Source organism: Staurois parvus, unplaced genomic scaffold, assembly GCF_062004578.1.
Source record: "Staurois parvus isolate SC_StPar_1 unplaced genomic scaffold, SC_StPar_1.0 ptg000517l, whole genome shotgun sequence".
Classification (NCBI taxonomy): domain Eukaryota; kingdom Metazoa; phylum Chordata; class Amphibia; order Anura; family Ranidae; genus Staurois; species Staurois parvus.
Genome location: NW_028318313.1, coordinates 239,044 through 259,144, shown reverse-complemented (window position 1 = coordinate 259,144; position 20,101 = coordinate 239,044). Strand labels below are relative to the sequence as shown.

Here is a 20,101-nt window from a genome sequence, read left to right as displayed (position 1 = left end):
AGAAAAACTTAGTTGATACAGGACTAATCTTCGCTCAGTGTGGCTGCTCTCAACTCTTCCTAAATAAAGAAAAGATAGACATGACGCTGATTGAATGGAGCAGATCTTCTAAGAGGAATAAAAGGCTAAAGTAAAGACTGTTCCCAAACAGAAGTATGTAAGAGGCATGTCCAAAAAATGAGAACTGTAGGCCAGATTCTCACACATAAGGCCAAACAACCAATAAAAAGACAGCAAAAGTGTATCTAAAAACTAACCATGAGCTCCTCTTATTTGCTGCCTTTTTATCCATTCCATCCAACCCCAAAAAGTGCTTTGTTCTATCTGCTCAACAAGTGCCAAAAATCCAGTAACTTCTTACCATCTGTGCACTCTGCAGAACTGAAAAAGGAATTTTTAGCAGAGTTTCCCTGAGACTGGAAAGTTATTTCAAGGGCTCCTCTGTGTTAAAATGGTTGAGAGGCTGCTGTAGACAAAAAACCTATGGTGCTCAAAGAAACCCCTACTTGCAAGATCACTCCTTTTGCTCAGAGCAGTTTTGTCCTCTTGGTCCTTATTTAGCTTACAGTATTTCAGCTGGGTAAATTGCACTGATAAGAGATGACATTAGGCACACCTATTGGTAAATCCTGCCCTGGGTACTTTACAGTGTATGTAAACCCAAGGACAAAAAATACATCTATTACAGCTTACCAGTATTTAGTTGTGGTAGTTGTATTAATTTTTTTTTTTCAGGTTTTTCCCCTATATTTTCTCCTGCCAATAGCTAAAAAGGTGACAATGGTGTCAGTGGGAACATATCTGAGAGACAGAAACTGCTCATTGCTCAGGGAACCCCTAGCAAACTCTGGAGGCAGCCTTGGGATCCATGGAACCCTGGTTGAGAAACCCTGGTCTAATGGCCCCACTAATGAAAATCTGTCCATGGGAATACTTTCTCTTTGCCACATAGGAGAACTCCCTACTGTAATCTAAAGAACAAAGAAAATATCTCTGGAAACCAGTAGTACTGCCAGTGTTTCACATCACTTACATCACTAGAGATTGCATAAGGTATTTTAGTGTATATTTTACCTGCAGTGAGGATTAACAGGACAGAAAACAAAGCTCATTTGTGAAATGTACAACCATGGCTGGTACCATAAATCATTAAATTGGTTCTAAGGGCTAAATGTTTTTATACCTTAAAACTCTCTCTAGATTAAAGTAAAAAACCGTCTGAGTGCCCCACACCTTCTGAGCAGGCCCATATGAGTGTCCCTTTAGCAAGCAGCTTGCTATGGTGGGCACTTGGCTGAGGGGAGGAGCCAGGAGCACTGGCTGGGGAAGCATTAAGAGGGGGATTGGGGTTGCTATGTGCAAAACCACTGCACAGAGCAGATAAGAGTGACATGTTTATCATTAAGAAATTATTCAATAAATAAATAAAAAATATGAGTTTACAATCACTTTTAAGGTCCATTCATTCACACTGGCGAGTTACCTTAACATGTGCAATGTGGTGCCATTCATTCATAATGTCACTACAACACATTACCCTCCATTGTGGTGCACTGTGTTACAAAACAAAAATGTGCAAGTCCATTTTTCTGTGCATCGCCAGACTATTCAAATCTATGGGTTGCCTTAACTCAATGTACAAAAAAAGACACAAGCATTCCTTTTTTAATACTTAATGGTCTGTGTAATTCCAATTATCAAAAATCTGGTAAGTGTTCAGACCCAAAGGGGTTTATTTACTAAAGCTGGAGAGTCCAAAATCAGACTCCCTTCTGCATAGAAACCAATCAGCTTCCAGGTTTCATTGCCAAAGCTTCATTGAACAAGCTGAGGTTAGAAGCTGATTGGTTTCTATGCAGAAGGGAGTCTGATTTTGGACTCTCCAGCTTTAGTAAATAAACCCCAAAGTGTCAATCTGACTCTCTATTTCATCATATAAAGAGCAAGTTAGATCAGGTTTGATGACAAAGCATTGTCAAGTAAAGACAGTATCTTGTTCTCATTAAATGTATCTGACTGAACGGTCTCATCCCCAACAGCAAAACTAGATGCTAGCCTTTGTACACAGATGAACCTCATACTGACCTATTTCTCCACGCTACTGCAACTGACTGAAGGCATTGTTACAAACGGAGTTGCTATACGAGGCACAGGTACCTGCGATGATCATACAAGACTGCAAATGTGTGTCTATTGCTGCTTCCTGTGGCCTCTGTAGCCACACTGACCTGCACATTGGTTAAAGGGTTAGCACTCTTCCCTTAGGGTCCTAGGTTTAGTTCTTATCAAATAAATTCTCATGGGGTTTGCATGAATTTCCTTTGGGTGCTCCGATTTACTTCCTAAATACAACTGATTACTGAAACCCATTTTCCTCCAACAACCCTAAATAAAGTAGGTTAACTGGCTGCTGAAGCAAAATTGACCAGCTTGAAACTTGAAAAATGTATTTGGACCAAAATATCACCGGTATCTAGTGGAACAACTCCCTTAAAAAGACTCAATTATGGTGCTGCTACTTTGATACAATTTTAGCAACTGAGCCCAGAGGCTTGCCCTTAGCAATAGTATGACTATGCAGCAAACTCATTTGGATTTCTGTGGAGACCACATCATCCCTGGAGTATCCTTTGACATCGAAGGTAGTCCAAAGACATGAGATGAAGGTAGCCTTATCTAGCCATGCAGATGCCTTCTGGAGAAACAGATCTTGGATTGATTGAACCATTTTTTTCTAATTGTTATAGCTTTCCCCCATGGAAATGGAACACTATGAAACACTTAGAAGACTTGTTGTCCTAGTGGGATTGAGATAGTGACCACAGATCCTAATGCCTCTTTAAAGTCATCGGGCGCCTAAGATCATTAAAGAGTTACGAAACCCACAACAGTAAAATCAGTCTGTATATGCAGTAAAGCATGCTTGTTATACTCACTGTGGAATCAAAGGGGTTAATCCTCTGCATTGTGTAAAAAGGCCATTTGATCCTGTTTTCTATGCCCCTCCTCTTGTTCAGATGTCCACCTGATAAGACAAACTGAACCCGTAGCCACATACACACGTTCACTTTGGTGGTTATTGCTAGAGAGGTTTTTTTGTTTTTCTTGGGAGAGTGCATGTGATCAGCACAGGGCCAATCAGCAATGTCCAGACAGAGGTCAGGGGTTCTGCATCCTCCTAGAGCAGAAAGAAAACTCCTCCTACAAGTGCTCTGCTGAAGTCACAAGACCGCTATATACTGCTGATAAGAAAAAGTATTTAGCAGTTTATATTTACTAAAATAATTGCATTTCCATGTTGTGTGTACTGTGGGAGACCAGCTATAGTGAACGCAGGGTCCTGGGTTTAGTAACACTTTAAGGACTAGAATATCCTGAAGTTATCCCCATGGATAAGATAATAAAGTGAAAGGGGAATTTAACTCAATGACATAAAGCAATCAAGGATCAGACAGGGCTTCTTATAATTCAGTTAGGTGAGGGATGCAAAACCAAGGGGGAAAAAAAAAACACTTCTCTTCAATGCTAGCAGCTTTAATTCACACTTTTTCAATTAGTCATCCTCTATTTTCTGAAAGTCTAATAAGATCTTATCTCTGACGTCAGCTAGTAAACAGATTTTGATAGCTTCAGCGGATCAGCGTCCATTTCAGTAGCTCCGGCCTGAGAGTGTTTGATGAGCCTGCCCATTCACTGGTACCACAGCTGAAACAGCAAAATGTTCACAGGGGAAAAATGCTGAATATGACAAAAGGGACATGGTCTGATGGTGATACAAAAGCTGCTTTTTAAGTTTAGATGAATATGCATAATTAGTGTTGCATGACAGATAGCACCCCCATGGAAAATTATAAAGTACAGACTAGTTACAAAAATCTATTAGGATGGAAAAGCACCTAATTAGGCTCTCTGAATACAGCCTGACCATCTGTGACACAGAATCAGGAAGAACTCTGTGATAACCTTTGTATGAGAACATAATGCTACATTGACTCCACATTATCAATCCCACGTTGGGCAACACTAGCTAAACTAAATGGTGACTTTATAAGCCAGCCTTAAAGTGAAAGTACAGTTCATTTACCGGGAGGATATATTTTACATTATAATTGCAGTGGTTACATTCATTTTAAAAAATGAATTCTAGATTTTAAGAAGCTTGCGCTTTCCTAACGTTTTTGTAAAAATTATATAAAAGACTTTGTAGATTAGCCACTACAAAATGCTTTTACAGAAGAGTTGCCCTGCACATGCACGGGATGACGTCATTCCACCACTGGCCAATAAAGAGGTAGCCAGGGAGAAGATGACATTGACTGCTGAAGGATGTAACCACCATAAAACTGGGAGGTGGAGGAGAGTATTTTTAAGGGTTTAGTAATGCTCTAACACACAGCAGGCCATCAGATATCTTGGAGCTGCCATTACCAATGTTCACAGTACAAGTTAGCCAGAAGGTGATAATGGCCACATATGTAACACAAACTATACAGTTACACAGAGGAATGTGTCCACATTGTGTTCATATAACTGCAACTTTAGCCAGTGTAAAGCACAAAGTAGCAAATTCAGAAAAAAAAGACAACATTTGGAACTTGCATGCACAGATTGAAGACAGGAATAATGAGAGTGTTGCTCATAGTAATCATTTAGCCTTTATGTTTCTCTGGGGCCAGATTTCCTTTAAGACAACTTACTTAAAGTATATGTGAACCCTCAACTTGTAAAACAACCCATTCAGTTTAAAATAGAAATGAAAGACAAAACATTTGTGTATACATATAAAAAAAACATTATAAATACCTTTTTTCCCCTTTTATAAAAGTGAATACATACCCTCTGTTCTCAGCTGCATAAGGAGCTCTGAGAGCTAGGGAAGGAGAAACAGCAGTACACTGAACTTCCCAGTGAATGGCTGTGCAGGATTGGGTGTGAAAGGACAATTCTAATCATTAGGAGGAGAGCAAGAGCTCCCAGCATAGCTAGAAAACTGACCGTGCTATGCTCTCATGCCTGACTCTAATCTGTAGAGGGGGCGTGTCAGCACAAGCCTGATGATTGGATTAGCTCCCAGTACAGCTAGAGAACTGACCAAACTTTGCTCTCATGCCTAGTGTGGTAAGGTTTTAATTGGAAAGTAGAGGGACTGGCAGGAACACCAGGTATTTCATGCAAAGGAATCAATACAAAGAGAACAGGATAATATTTCATAGAAGTACATGGTACAGCAGACACATATCAGGAATATGAAATGTTGGGCTTACATATTAAGTCCTCCCTTCTCTTACACATCCATAGCCACATTCCCTAGTGATAGATGCATTTTAGCCAAAGCTTAGAATGAGGACTAATCATGTCAAGGTTAGGCGATATTTCGGGTCTGATAAATAAACCAATCTGAAAACTGGGGGGGTCCAGAATTGGAGCCAATGTGCCTCAATATAGCTCCACAGGGCACCCAGTTACAGATCACTTAATCAACGTACAGACTAGAGCAGGCATTCTCAATCAGGGTGATAAAGAACCCTATGGCAGCTCCAGAGGTTGTTAGGGGTTCCTAAGGAGGTGGCTGGTTGACTATTGGCTGGTGCCTGCATAGTTCTAGGGCTAATGCCACTTGGCAAAGTCAGCGGCATGACACTAATGATCTTTTTATCTGTCTGTAAGGGTGGCAGTCTGGCCATCACTGTAAAAGGGGACACTATTTGCACTAGCCATGAATGTAAGGGGCATTGTCTCCAGTGACCTCCAATGAATTGGTATTTTCAGAGGTTCCTTGACAGAGGAAAATAATTTCGAAGGTTCCTCTGTGCTAAAAAGGCTGCACCAGAGGATCAATGATGTATCACACAGAATATTTGGTACATTTGATTTCAAGCACCTCTTGACAAAACACTAAACAATATAGTAAATTTAAAGAAAATGTACTAACCACAAGATATCCGTTGGAGATGGTCCACTTCAGTGTCTAATATCCAACATTGATCAGACTCGCCCAAACTGGAAAAGAAAGTAATTTAAGTCACATAAAACACATTTAAGTCTTGTTCATCCTAAACAACAACAAAATCATTGTTAACATGCAAAAAATAAACTGTATACATAACACAACCTCTGAAGATGGAACAGACACACAACCTATTCACAACCTCATCATACTTCCATTATCCTAGACAGACAGAAAGGCAAACATAATTACTTACTAATCAAGAGACAATTTCCTGCACCTACAAATACACTCATTAACATCAGCAAAAAGAAGAAAAAAAAAAAGTTAAAAGCTTTATTAACCTCGAAACCAAAATGGAATATATTGCAGCTTACCAAATCATTAGATGTGATGGCTATATTAGTTTTCTGGGGGGGTTTTCCCCTCTGTTGTACCCTGGTGACCTGTGCATTAACACCACTCTGGATGAATAAGGATGTATGAGCACAGGGGGCAGAGGGGAGTGTTAGATGAACTAGCAGATTTAAAACACACTAACAAATTGAAGATGAACTCCAAGTAAAACTTTATAAATCGGTTACAGCAAACAGTTGTTTTCCTTTTGGGATAAAGGGTTTACAAAAATAAATAAAAGCTGATCATTTTAAGCACCCCTGTCAGTGGTAAATGGTTTGTCTCATCTCTGTAACTGCAAGATAGATAGAGAGATAGAGAGAGAGAGAGATAGCGAGAGAGAGAGAGAGAGAGAGAGAGAGAGAGAGAGAGAGCGAGCTGGAGAGAGAGATAGATAGCTGTAGAGAGGGGGGAGAGATGGAGAGAGAGAGATAGCTGGAGAGAGAGAGTGAGAGTGAGAGAGGGGGGGGAGAGAGATGGAGCGATAGATGGAGAGAGAGATAGCGAGAGATAGAGATAGTGAGAGAGGGGGGTAGATAGCTGGGGGGAGAGAGAGAGAGCGAGAGAGAGAGGGGGGATAGATAGCTGGGGGGAGGGAGAGAGCGAGAGTGCGAGAGAGATAGCGAGAGAGAGAGAGATAGCTGGAGAGAGAGATAGCTGGAGAGAGAGAGGGGGGAGGGAGAGAGAGATGGAGAGATAGATGGAGAGGTAGATAGATGGAGAGATAGATAGATACAGTGAGGAACAGAAGTATTTGAACACCCTGCGATTTTGCAAGTTCTCCCACTTAGAAATCTTGGAGGGGTCTGAAATTCACATTGTAGGTGCATTACCACTCTGAGAGACAGAATTAAAAAAATAATTCAGGAAATCACATTGTATAATTTTTAAAGAATTTATTTGTCTTGCACTGCTGAACATAAGTATTTGAACACCTAAGAAACAGCAAGAATTCTGGCTCTCAAAGACCTGTTACTGTGCCTTTAAAAAGTCCACCTCTACTCCACTCATTAATCTAACTTAGTATAACCTGTCTGAGCTCTTTAAAGACCAAAGAGCTGTCAAAAGACACCAAAGAGCTGTCAAAAGACACCAGAGACAAAATTGTGGACTTTCACAAGGATGAAAAGGGCTACGGGGCAATTGCCACGCAGCTTGGTGAAAATAGATCAACTGTTGGAGCAATTGTTAGAAAATGTAAGAGGCTAAAGACTACTGTCAGTCTCCCTCGGACTGGGGCTCCATGCAAGATCTCACCTCGTGGGGTATCACTGAGGATAAGAAAGGTGAGGAATCATCCCAGAACTACAAGGGAGGAGCTGGTCAATGACATGAAGAGAGCTGGGACAACAGTTTCAAAGTCACTGTCGGTAGAACACTACGCCGTCATGGTTTCAAATCATGCATTGCACGGAAGGTTCCCCTGCTCAAGTCATCACATGTCCAGGCCCATCTGAAGTTTGCCAATGACCATCTGGATGATCCAGAGGAGGCATTGGAGAAAGTCCTGTGGTCAGATGAGACCAAAGTAGAACTTTTTGGTCTAAACTTCACTCGTCGTGTTTGGAGGAAAAAGGATGAGTTGCATCCCAAGAACACCATCCCTACTGTGAAGCATGGGGGTGGTAACATCATGCTTTGGGGGTGCTTTTCTGCAACGGGGACAGGACGACTGCACTGTATTAAGGAGAGGATGAATGGGGCCATTTATTGTGAGATTTTAAGCAACAACCTCCTTCCCTCAGTCAGAGCATTGAAGATGGGTCGTGGCTGGGTCTTCCAACATGACAACGACCCGAAGCACACAGCCAGGATAACCAAGGAGTGGCTCCGTAAGAAGCGGCTCTGTAAGAAGCATATCAAGGTTCTGGAGTGGCCTAGCCAGTCTCCAGACCTAAATCCAGTAGAACATCTTTGGAGGAAGCTGAAACTCCGTGTTGCTCAACGACAGCCCCGAAACCTGACAGATCTAGAGGAGATCTGTGTGGAGGAGTGGGTCAAAATCCCTGTTGCAGTGTGTGCAAACCTGGTCAAGAACTACAGGAAACATTTGACCTCTGTAATTGCAAACAAAGGCCAAATATTAACACTGATTTTCTCAGGTGTTCAAATACTTATGTTCAGCAGTGCAAGAGAAATAAATTCTTTAAAAATCATACAATGTGATCTCCTGAATTTTTTTTTTAATTCTGTCTCTCAGAGTGGGAATGCACCTACAATATGAATTTCAGACCACTCCATGATTTCTAAGTGGGAGAACTTGCAAAATCGCAGGGTGTTCAAATACTTCTGTTCCTCACGATAGATTAGATTAGATTGATAGATATTTTTTTAAATGATTATTTCTGGTTGCATAAATTACGTTTGCATACAGTATATGTGAGTTGCGCTGCACTTTTTGTTATGATATGATTCGTTGGGTGTGGGAATACGCAGTATTGAGAAGTGGCAACATGTTAAAACAGTATTCCTTTTTATATTTTTAATAATTTGAACATTTTATTTTGTACTACTTTTGGTAAGTGCTGTGTTTTTTTTCTGTGTTTATGTTTGGAGGTAGGATGGGTTCTGGAAGTGTGTAATAGGTAGGAAGTTCTTCTGAGTTTAATATAGGTGGCGTTCACAGGAAGGGGAACTAGGCTTCTTCAGAGGATAATATAAATGGATCTTTGTGTAGTGCACGGCGTTACAAGATATCCTGGTACTATATAGATTCAGGAAAAAAAATTAATTTCCATCAGCAGCAATGACCTACCACCAATGTCATTACACACTTCACCACCGCCTTGCCTAACCATCCAGTCCACTGATCACCCCTGGCCACTCTAGACTTCCAAGCTTGCAATTGTGACCCTATAAGCTCCAGTCTGCAATCAATATGCAGATTTGTGCATTGTTTCTGGATAGTCTGGGAGGAGTACAGCTTCCTGCCTTCTGTCTGCCCTTCTTAACACTATCTCTGGCAGACTCTGATAAGAAGATGGCACAAAGAGTGAGGAAATATCTGACAGAGAAACTCAGAGAAATAATTGCTTTTGAGGATATCTTTTTATGTCGTTCACCAGTTTCCACTTCATTTAATGACTGCCAGCAGCTTGCCTCTGCAAATTATCATAAAATATACAGATTCCAGCAGGCCCATTGCCATTCAGGAACTAAGGAGAGCAGCATAAATGTATCCAACTTCGACACGAAACGCACATCCAACCTCTACAGCATACTATATATTGAAGCGGAACTAAACCCATCAATTTAACGGTTACTATAAACAGTTACATTCAGGGTATGTCTTTAAACAGGCTATAGTTGGGCCAGTTTTTTTTTTCTGTTCAACCAGTGGGTTAGGGGTGGATGGGGGAATAACCTCACTGAGCTATTGTATTCTGACAGCAGGGAGATTAGCCCATTGTCAAAATACACTGATCAGCGCTGCCGGCTACAGCTTACAGCACTGATCAAGTGGCATTTGTCCAACAGACTGGTTGTATACAAGTTGATTGGTATATTTACTTCTGTACAACCAGGGTGCCCCCATACACAGATTGAAGAATTTGACTGGTTCCTGCTGAACTAGGCAAATTTCAACCCATGTATCACCGACATTAACTGTTACAGTTACTATTGTGCTTATATTAAAGCGGAACTATACTCACCTTGGATCCAGCAATGCCGGCATCTTCAGATGGCCGATTTCCGGGTCTCGATCATTAACTGCTATCATTGGGTGGGCTGCAGAATTACCGCTACAGGGCTGTGCAAAATCACGTATATATACACGTGATTTTGCATTTTCAATATTGTCAGCCTCAGCTGTCGATCACCAAGTCCCAACACCCGGTGATTGCTGAGTATCACTGACGGGGGAGAGGTCTGGATGTAAACAATACAGAGCTCTCCCCTGTCAGCTGCTGCACACTGCATAGCAGAGCCATACAAAGCAATGTGCTTACACAGTAAAACACACACATAGCACAGTGCAAAATAGCACACAGTTAACGCTATGATCGCCCCAGATGTTAACCCCTTCCTGCCCAGTGTCATTAGTAAAGTGTCCATGCTTTTATCAGCACTGATCACTGTATTAGTGTCACTGGGGATGTCAGTGACAGTTCTCCCCCAGTGTCAGAATGCCAGCCACAGTCCTGCTATAAGTTGCTGATCGCCACCATTACTAGTATTAAAAAAAAAAAAAAAAGCTATAACTTTCACGTAAACCAATTAATTTACACGTATTTGGCTTTTTTTTTTAGCAAAGATATGTAGCAGAATACATTTTGGCCTAGATTTATGACGAAATTTGACTTTCAATTTTTTTTTTACTGGACATGTTTAATAGCAAAAAGTCAAAAATATTGTTTTTTCTCAAAATTGTCTGTCATTTTTTGTTTATAGCGCAAAAAATAAAAACTGCACAAGCGATCAAATATGACCAAAAGAAAGCTCTATTTGTGGGGAAAAAAAGGACGTAAATTTCTTTTGGTTGCAGCATTGCATGACCGCACAATTGTCAGTTAAAGTAACGCAGCACGGTATCGCAAAAAATGGCCTGGTCGGGAAGGGGGGTAAATCCTCTGGAGGGCGAGTGGTTAAAATTGCAGCCTGTTGATTGATCAATGATCAGAGAGGCTAGAATGGCAGCTTCAGTGGAATAGAAGGGTTTGGTTCCACTTTAACTGGGAGTTGCTCCAACAACTGACTTTTCTTTTAGGTGCTACCACCATGGATTTATGGGACAGTTCCTGTCCTTTAGTGATTTGTCTTAAAAATTATATGTCTTAAAAATTATAACCTTTAAAATGTCCAATTGACAAGAAGATTCCAGGTTTTGTGACTGGTGCATGTTATTTACAATGTTTTAATACTATTGTGATCTTAAGCCAATCATAGGTAGATCGAACCTACACTGGTTCAGCAGGGAATGGCTAAGATTTGATCCTTCTATGGGCAGAAGGATTGTACTGAAGCCGATCCATCAGTCGATTTCAGTATAACCCCGCCGGCAGAACATGACAGCACTACAGAAGGGATTCCCCATCAACACTGACTGGGATGATGGGGTAATCAAGCAAATCTCTTTCCTTCCACAATAGGTGGAAGGAAAGTAAATTGTATAATCTATGCTTTTAAAAAATAAAAGAGGTGCATTTTAAAAAGTCAAGACCAGCCTATAATCCATTTTCTATGGTGCTTTCAAGATCTGTGGTGTTCCACCATTTCCTAAAGCAATATCATGATAATTCACTTTTATAGCCGTATTGTGTGACGGGTTCACCCACACGCCACGCCCAAAGCGACTAGCTAACCGAGGCGCGCACGTGCGGCCGTGACTTGGGGTAAGAGGGAATAAGGGGGACTTAACTTTCAATATATAAAGCCATATATAAGACCAGCCGTGATATACTTTCACAGCCCGCACTACTTCTTGGCCACCACCAGAGGGAGACTCCACTCCAATCCAGATGGCTGACCACACACTGGCAGATACAAATCTTACATACAATCTGGTGCACTAACTAGGGTTGAGGAGCAGTCTAGCAATCACACACCCTTCTAGGATCCCTCCAGCTATCCTACAAGTCAGAACCCGGGTGTTAATCACTCTTCCACTGTCCACACACCTCCACACCAGACACACCACAAAACGGTAGCTTGCCACCACCCAACAGCTTTACTGGCCTGCTGGGACACCACACACACACACAGATCACCATCTGGCAGACCTGTTACCTTTACAATCTGCCAACACGCAGTGCAATTGCATACAGATTGGCAATGAGCCTGACCGAGCATATGATGGCACTAACATTCAATACAATCTAATCTCTCCGAAGATATGAGCCCGTGCTTAAATACCCGGAAGTCACTAATTAATTTTAAGATTTAATATCCCGAAAGTGGGCAGTGCATAAAATATGTACAAAGTATAAAAAGTTACAAAAAATACAAGACACACAGACTATTCACTATAAAATAAAAGGGAATAAAACAGAAATAAAACTTTTACCAAGATTTATCCTGCGACTGGAGCAAGTCAGAGAGTCCGTAATTTATTAGTTGATCTAACCAGCTCCATACGAATTACCATGTCCAAACTACACCAGCGCATCAGTCCGATCGCAACAGTACCAATCACTGTTCGGCTATTGCACTCCAGCACCACATAACTATTTCCTGCATTTTTCTGGCATTCCACATAGGCCACAAATATAGTTTTTATATGCCGATGTAGCCTACAGAGTGCCCCATCAGAAGGAAGTATTTTCATCTCTCTGCAACTAATATTTTAGCTTTTATGAGGGATGAAACATACTCCTTTGATGTATGTATATACTTTTAAAGCTCTCTAGACAGATTGGAGCCCCCCTGGTGTCATGAAGCCGAAACGTCTGCGTTTCTCTTTTAAACTTCAGGAAGATGTCAAAGTCTGATTACATATAGGTAACAAAATCTTATTAGCACCCAGGTGCCACTTCCAGCCTGAGGAAGCTAGGTCCCTTCAGATGCTATTTGGTGACCATCTGTCTCTGAATACCTTCTTTCTTTAATGACAAGGAATTAACTAAATTTACGATTACATATTGCTACAGGTCACATTTCAGCTACTCAAATCTGTACATTTATGTCACACTGTCCCTGAAAATTATTTTAAAATGTTTTAGCTCCACTAAAATATGGAATTTTGAGAATGCTTTATATCACAATATTTGAAATAGGTATGTAAATGCGCATTTAAAATACTGCAGAGTTCATAGACACACTTTGGAAGAAAGAAAAAAAAGAAGAATTAGACAAAGACTGGGGCTCGCCTGGTTATTGGTCATCATGGCACTAAATGTTACCCAGTAGCATCACAAGCATGATCCAAAACCAAGTTGGTTCTTGGCCAAGATGACCTGCTTTTGCAATGGGGGAGAAACAATAGGAATAATTCCAATAGGAACAATCACCATCATCCTAATGATATCTCCTGCTGGGGGGCATCTGGTACAAAAATGAGAATTACCTGATGTGGGTAAACACAGTTAGATCAGAAGGTCAGCATGTTATGTCTACAGACACCTTTAATTAGGTGTTTGGATTGTCTCTTATTTCCCTGGGACTATGAGAGGGGTAATCAGAGTGAGACATACGTACACACACACACACACACACACACACACACACACACACACACACACACACACACACACACACACACACACACACACACACACACACACACACACACACACACACACACACACACACACACACACACACACACACACACACACACACACACACACACACACACGTATAAATGAGGCTCAGTAATGAAAGTTAAGGCCTAAAGCCTTTCTCCTTTAAAGGAGACCTGTCATGAACTGATGAAAAGCATACATTTTCAACCTTCCAAATGAAGTCATGTGTGTTTGTAATGCTGGCATACAGCCATGCATGCAGTGAAACCACAGCACTTCCATCGCTGCGCAAATATATTTTTGTCTTCATAAAATACGCACTATTCGAACATCAGCAAACCCAAAAAACTACAGTAGCTCCAGATAGTGGAGTACATCATGGGCTACTGAAAGAGAGATTCTTGATTGACAGTAATTATCTGGAACCTGAAAAGTTCAACTTAAAGTTCATAAAAATTAGTGTCATGGGCAGACTGATGGTGCCCAAGATATCACGGTTGTCACTGGGGTTTTTTGATTCTAGTCTCTCAGGTGCACAGCTAAAACACAGCTATACTTAAAAAGAGGACCTGAGCATCGGATGAAGGGAAGCAGAAGAAAAAGGCTACTCACAGTATGGCCTGTGGTATCCCTGCATCTGATAGTTTCCACATTGCTAACTCACCCTGCACTGTGTGAGAAGGTGGCCATCTTGGTATAGGAACCAGGCTTTGCTTCCTCATATTACAGCTTCACCCCCCAATCCCCCCCCCCCCCCCCCCCCACGAGGACTGGTGATCTAATGACTGATGAAGTAAGCATGAACAAGCAGCAAGAGAGGTGCATAAAGCGCAGATCCACAGGAATTAAGCAAATAGATTCATCCTTACAAAGCAGCCTTCTATCCAGCGAGATAAAGAGTGAGCAGCACAGTAGTGCTATTATCAATTCTCTTCCCAAATCTCATGAAACTAGCAGTCTTATAGGGGCAACGCACACTAGCACTTTTAACTGGTCCAAAACCAGAACAGCGCCCAGGACCACTTGGGACAAGTGGTCCCGGGCGCATTTCACTTGCAATCCAGTACAGTTTTTGGCAATGCGAGGGCAAACTGTGCCAGATGACAGTTCTCTCAATAGAGAACTATGCAATGAAATCTCAATAGCTGGGGAGTGTGCCCGGGAACACTTCCCTACAAACCTGTGAGAGAGCAAACCAGCAGGGGAGTGGGGAGGGAGGAGAATCAAACTCAGACTATGGAACTCGGGCACAGAAATGACGGGTGCAGGAAGACCACTATTACTTTTTGTCCTAATGACAACACTCACCAGAACAGAAAGTGAAAATGAATTTCACTAATGGTGATAGTCAACAATCTTTCCTCAAAAACGATAAAATAGAATCGGCTAGGGATTCATTTTAAAGGATATCTAAACCCAAAAACAAAAATATAATATACTGCAGCTTACCATTCCTTAGATGTGGTGGCTGAATCAGTTTTTTATTTTTTAGGGAAAGAACATTTTCAGCAAGTACAGAAAATACCAGAAATGCAGAGTACTTCTCACTTCCTGTGAGCTACAAAAGAAAGTACAAACATTCTTTTCTTTGTGTAAATTACTACTTTCCTTACCCACTACATAATAAAGATAAACAAAGGATGACATGTTTAAAGTCCAACCTGGGTGCTCATGGTCCCCTCCACAGATACAGTGGAGGAGTCAGCATAGCCACCGGAGCATAGAAAATTTGATAGTTAACAGGATTACTAAGTGAAAAGAAAAGGAAAAATTATAATGCAGCCACATTATGACATATACAGTGCTCAGAGTAAAATGAGTACACCCCTTTTGAAAAGTAATATTTTAATCAATATCTCAAGGAACACAAGAAATTCCAAAATTTTGACAAAAATGAGTTTTATAAAACATTGTTTAGCTCATTACATGAAAATAGGTTAATAATATAACTTAGATTACTCAAATTAGTTGATGCAAAAATGAATACACCCCACAACATAAACTATTCCATCTAGTATTATGTATGACCTCCATGATTTTTAAGGACAGCACCAAGTCTTCTAGGCATGGAATGAACAAGCTGGTGACATCTTTTTCCATTCTTCAAGAGAAACCTCTTACAGCTTGGATGCTGGATGGAGAGCGATGCTCAACTTGTCTCAGAATTCCCCATAGGTGTTCGATTGGGTTCAGATCAGGAGACATACTTGGGCACTGAATCACTTTCACCCTGGTCTTCAGAAATGCAGCAGTGGCCTTAGATGTGTGTTTTTGGATCATTGTCATGTTGGAAAAGTGCACGATGACCAAGGGCATGGAGTGATGGTAGCATCTTCTCTTTCAATATATAGAGTACATCTGTGAATTCATGATACCATCAATAAAATGCAGCTCCCCCACACCAGCAGCACCACAGAAGGACACTGCCACCACCACGTTTACTGTAGGCACTATGCATTTTTCTTTGTACTCTTACCTTTGTGACGCCATACTGTTTTGAAGCCATCAGTTCCAAAAACATTTATCTTGGTCTCATCACTCCAAAGTATAGAGTCCCAGTGGTCGTCTTCTTTTTCAGCATGGAAGCTGAAAAATTCTAGGTAGGCGTTTTTGTGCATGCCTTTAGGAGAGGCTTCCTTCATGGACGACACCCATGTATGCCATTCCTCTGCAGTGCACACCGTATTGTGTCACGGGAAACAATCAGCCCAGTTTGGCTTTCTGCTTCTTTAGTTTACTGCAGTGAACTTGTATGGCAATTTTCTTTAACCCTTCTCATCAGAAGATTCTGCTGGGATGGATTTTTGTATCCCTTTTGCTACAGTATTCTAAATGGTAAGTAAAGCTTTGCTGATATTCTTATAGCCTTCACCTTTCTTGTTTAAAGAAATTATTGTCTTTCTCAGACCTTGAGACATATCTCTTCCATGTGGGGCCATTGCTGACAGCATGAAATAGGAAGGGGTTTTCTTTGCCAAGCAAAGCCCTTTTATAATCAACTGTCTGCTGGACACCTGTTAAATGAACAATTAGACTCACCTGTAGTTGAATTCTTGTTAATTAAGCGTTCTTGCATGGCAAGACCACTTCCTGTTATCTCACATATATATTCTTATTATTATAGCCAAATTTACCACCCTAACTCCTCCCACAGTTTTTACACTACATAGACAGTAATATACCGAAACGCGCGGATTGTTCCCGATTGGTGTGCTATTACTTTGTGGAATGTTTCGCCAAATGGTTCATGAAATATTGGTGTTTTTGTGGTGAAATTGGTCCCATAGGAATGAATGGTGGAATGTTCAAAACTAGAGTGGGAGGTGACAAAAGCTAGAGTGTGAGCTGAAAAATCAGGACATGGATTTCTAAACTGCCATCACTCCCTCATTTTCAAGCCCACCTACACAAATCTTATATCAAAACGTTCAGCTATCCCTGCTGCCACTAAAAATGTCCACGGCTAAGCCATAATCCTGATAGTTTTCACAATATGACCATTTGTTTGCAACTCACACCGTCCATTGACATTCACTGAAACTCCACTCTAGCCACCTCAAATTTGAAGGGCAATATCTAAACTGCGACTGTGCCTTCATTTTTAATATTTCAGAGACATACTATGCATCAAAATGTAGGTCTGGGTCTTGTGATTCTCACAATATAAAGCTATTCGGTGTAGGATTTATCATTTTTAAACTACAACCGTTTGAAGATGGCAACCGCCAGTGAAGTGAGCAAGTTGGAGCAGTTTGTTTTTAATCGCTCTTCTCTGCCCTTGCTGTAGAGTGAGTTGCCATAGGAACCCAGGTGTGTGGGCAGGCAGCAGAGTGACAAAAGCTAGAGTAGACTACTGGTGGAGGCAAGACTGGTGGAGGCAACACTTCACACAATTTCCCCAGAAATTGTAGCTTTTCTAGTTAGGAATTTGCTGTCTAAAATTTAGTTTTGCTCCTAAGACTTTCATTGGGGTGTATTCATTTTTGCAACATGGTCTTGAATGAATTTGTTAGAAAAAATACTTTGCAAACAAGATTTGTTAATTTGCGCACTCAATCAGTGGCCCATATTTGTGGGAGTATTTTGTAGTACAGTGTTCCATAGAAAAGGTTGATTGTGGAAAGTAAAGGTTTACTGACAAATCTGTTGGAGTGTACTCATTTATGCTGATGCTGTACCCCTTCCAGCTGCGATCTGTAAAGAGCAATTATGAAAAACACATGCAATATTTAAAACCTGGCCAAAAAGAAATATGAAAGCTAAACTGTAGTTTTTACTTCTAAGCAAACATTAAAAATCTTTGCATACTGAAAGAAGTGAATTTGATACTAACCAAGCATTCACTGGTGGTGAATCCTTCATTGTATGTTAGAAATAACATGCAGCAGGAAGACTCGCATCAGTAAACTTTGGTGAATGCCACAATCACTGCCTTATAAATATGCCACTAATTTTCATTAACACATTCTTGATGGATAACTTTATTTCGGGTGTTTCTTTAAAAAGGTGACAAAATGATCTTGACAACCCCCTTTCAAGGCATAGCCCAGCTTACAGTCTCAACAACTGTACACTGCAGGAGGACCATTAATATTTATGAGTGTTCAAAGGTGGCAAGCTGGTGTCTATCAGCCATATTTCATAAATTACCTTTGAAGCCATACATAGAAGACAACAGCTGCTTTGAAGCATTCAGAGCCATTGCCACCAAAATACCTTTGATAAAAATGCTCTGTTGTGGATGTTATCAATACAAGGACTGAACCCATCCATAGATCGCAGCAAGATCAGATAGGACTCAGAAAAATGAGACCAACCTTTTTTAATTCTATTAAAAGCTTAATTCTGCATTTTCATTCTATTTCTATACCTCTAAGCCTGAGCAGCTGTTAATCTACCCGTGGTGGAATTATACGTGATGTTTTTATTCCCGGCCTCACCATTGGCAAAGAATATGGAATGAGAGGCTGTTATCACAAACAATATGGCTAAGCGTTTCTTGGCGATCAAATTCAGATGCTTGCAAACTTTGCCAATGACACCGCTTTGCAAAGACAAAAAGAAAGCAGGTGGGATTGTGGCAGCCAATGCGGGCACTGTGACATACAAGCAGACAGCAGGCTCCTATTGTTTTGCACAACAACAGATATTTTATTACAAGATATGCACACACATGTCTTGGTAAATACACGGAAAAAAAAAACAATATGCCCATTCGTAAATGCAAAACGGTTTTATAACCATTTACATAAATATGTATTCAGCAAAATACATAGTACCCAAATCTGCCTCCAGAAACAAGACCATCCACTCATGAAATGACCAATTTAGTAAGGTCAGTAAACAATGATTTGCCTACGGGTACATTTTTATTATGTTAGGTACTTGTATAGCACTGTTAATTTACATTGCACATTCCCATCAGTCCCTAACCCTCAAGGGGTGTACAATATAAGGTCCCTAACTCACATTCATACATACACATACTAGGGACAATTTTGACAGGAACCAATTAACCTACCTGCATGTCTTTGGAGTGTGGGAGGAAACCTGAGCACCTAGAGGAAACCCACGCAGGCACAGGGAGAACATGCAAACTCCAGAAAGGTGGTGCCATGGTTGGGATTCGAACCAATGTCCCCAGTACTGCCAGGCAGAAGTGCTAACCATTTATCCACTGTGCTGTACATGACCAACACAGCAGACATACTTTTGGGGAAAACCACTTTTAGTCAAATATCAATGCAGAGACAATATGCATTTACCAGGGAATGGCTGTGTACAGCTATTCACTTCTATTGGTAGCTGTACATGTCACGTGCGGCTTCCCGGGTGCAGGAAAGAAGCACCCAGTGATTTTATGCTTCAGCACCCAGGAGCTGCTGCTATATGACCATGTGCATGACCTACTGAGCAACATATCTGACTGATGTCGCTCCACGTCCTTAAACTGAACCTCTCCAAAACCGAGTTTCTTGTCTTCCCCCCAGCCCGGACACCCCCCCCATTGACTTCTCCATCACATCCAACAACGCCATCATCAAACCCGCCCTGCAGGCCAGAGTACTTGGTGTCATTCTGGACTCCAACCTATCCTTCCAGCCCCAAGTCCAATCACTAACAAACTCGTGCAGACTCCACCTCCACAACATCGCCAAAATCCGCACGTTCCTAACCCCAGAAAACACTAAACAGCTCATCCACTCCCTCCTCATATCACGACTCGACTACTGCAACTCCCTCCTCACTGGCCTGCCTTGCCGCTGGCTATCCCCGCTTCAGTCGATCCTGAATACGGCTGCCAGACTCATTCACCTTTCCAACCGCTCCGTCTCCGCCACCCCCCTCTGCCAATCCCTTCACTGGCTTCCGATTGCGCAATGGATCAAATTCAAAATCCTAACGCTGACATACAAAGCTGTCCACCATACTGCCCCGTACTACATCACTGACCTAATATCCAAGTACCACCCAACACGCACACTCCGCTCCTCACATGACCTCCTTCTGTGCCACCATCCCCTCCCTCCTAGATTGTAAGCTCGAAAGAACAGGACCCTCAATCCCCTCATGTTTT

General features: G+C 41.4%; 1 protein-coding gene across 3 annotated transcripts in view; it reads right to left on the bottom strand.

The window, feature by feature from the left end:
- Window positions 1-20,101, bottom strand: part of FRYL (FRY like transcription coactivator) — a 467,937-nt gene that overhangs the window by 353,720 nt on the left and 94,116 nt on the right. For 2 of the 3 annotated variants that reach the window (XM_089690113.1, XM_089690112.1), the window contains one exon: window positions 5,933-6,000. The exons of the other annotated variant lie outside the window; for it this stretch is intronic. The gene's annotated coding sequence lies outside the window, so the exon portion shown is untranslated. The remainder of the gene's footprint in view (window positions 1-5,932; window positions 6,001-20,101) is intronic. 3 annotated transcript variants of the gene reach the window in all.